This window comes from Herpailurus yagouaroundi, unplaced genomic scaffold, assembly GCF_014898765.1.
Source record: "Herpailurus yagouaroundi ecotype Mexico unplaced genomic scaffold, PumYag 251, whole genome shotgun sequence".
Lineage (NCBI taxonomy): Eukaryota > Metazoa > Chordata > Mammalia > Carnivora > Felidae > Herpailurus > Herpailurus yagouaroundi.
In genome coordinates, this window is record NW_024412468.1 from 1337365 (window position 1) to 1339145 (window position 1781).

Below are 1781 nucleotides of genomic sequence, written 5' to 3' on the forward strand. Positions count from 1 at the left end.
GGAAGACAGGAGACATCCCCAGGGGGAGACCTGGTTGAACGTCTTACAATCCTCCGGCCCCCTCTCCCCGACCCGCCCACCTCCCTTGCCCTTAGGAAAATAAAACAGCCAGAGAAGTGCAAACCCTAGAGGGCGAAATTCACAGTTGCTAAACGTCGGCTGAGGGCACATTTTATCCGTCACCACACTTTGCTTTTCCTTTGTCTGCTTGCCTATCCGCTGGCCACGCGACAGACGGCCGGCCAGTGCGAACCTGTGAAATGACCCACGCGCTGTCCGTGTCCAGGACATTCAGTAAGGGCAAGTGCTGCTCTCGGTGCCTTACTGGCTTTACCTTTTGTCTGTTTCTGAATAAACACCAGGGGTAGCTCATCGAACGTGCATCAGAGGTGTGGTAAGACCCTGGATGGAGGCGCCCAGGTGACCGATGGCCACCGGGCAGGGGCTGGGCATCGAGCGTGAACACTGGCGTTCGGACTCAATTCTGTCGAAAGACACCTCATTCCTTCAGAGGAGACAATTTGGACCTCGTCTTGACCGAAATCAGGGGGAACGCTGGTCCTCACTGACGTCAGCATAGCTGAAGGGGCTGGGACTGGGGAAGCGGGTGGGTGGGCAGGGGAGGTGGGGGGGGGGTGTCACGTGAAGCACAGGTCTCAATTCCTTCTGGATCAAGGGTTTTTTCTACATTTTCTCTGGTGTCATAACTCAGAAAACACATTTCAAGGTTACGGGGAAACCTTACAGACATCACGTTTATTTTCCCAGATGTCCAAACAGGATTGGCACAACGGGCCGCGCTGTTGTTCCTGAAATAAACGCAAGAGTCTGCTCGTCCAGAGTTTGTCCTCTTATAAAACGGCGTCTGAGAGGTCTCGGGAAGTCTCGAGCCTGCAGAAGAGTTCGTTTTTGGTTTCTTAGTGGTGCCTTGCACCCACGTCTCTTGCGGATTTTTCCTGCTGGACTGCTGACCTGTCTGCCTCCCCTCCGTCGCCGGGGCTCCTCGTTCATCTCTGAGCTCCTAGTGGTGAGCATAGTGTCTGGTGAAAAGCAGATACCCCAGAACTGCTGACAGAATTCATTAATGTATTAGTTATGAATGAAGGGCTCACAGGAAAAAGCAAAGAGGTGAAGGAAAAGTTAAAAAAAAATACTCACAAATCATGCAGATGTTTCTAACTCCCCAGAACCTACATGTCATATTTACCGAATACCCTATTAACCGAATTCTTTTGCTTCACTGTCTTCGGAAAAGAATCAGGCAATCATCTTGAGTCTCTCTAGTAAAGAATAAATCCGAAGGCCTGTGTACTCATATCCCTCGTTCCTTTGTCTGTAACATACTCGAGATGGCAGCATCAAGGGATTTTCTGACAATGGGTGAGAGTCAATTTGCATTTTGGAGATTAAATTTTAAAAGGCAATGCGTTAATGAGGAAGATAGGTAGGTTATGAGGCAACTGGGTGGAAGAAAGAAGGAAGAGACAGAGAATAAATACCCCAAAGGTGGAGGGGAATCTGTGAACACTAGGAGAAAAACACTGGCTTTTCCAGCACAGCAGTGAGAACGGCCATTCGCCGGATGACCATTTATCACAGGGCTGAACACGTACAAGGGTCACACGCCGGCAGGTTGCGGAAAGCTAGCCCGAAGGGATCGGGCCTGGCAGGAAACTTAAATTCGATCTGATCCAAACTTGGGTTCAAAAGCTGGCAGCCAGTGCAAGCCTCATTCCTCCCGATAACTTCTTTCTGTCTTCCCACTCACCACGCTTCTCCAT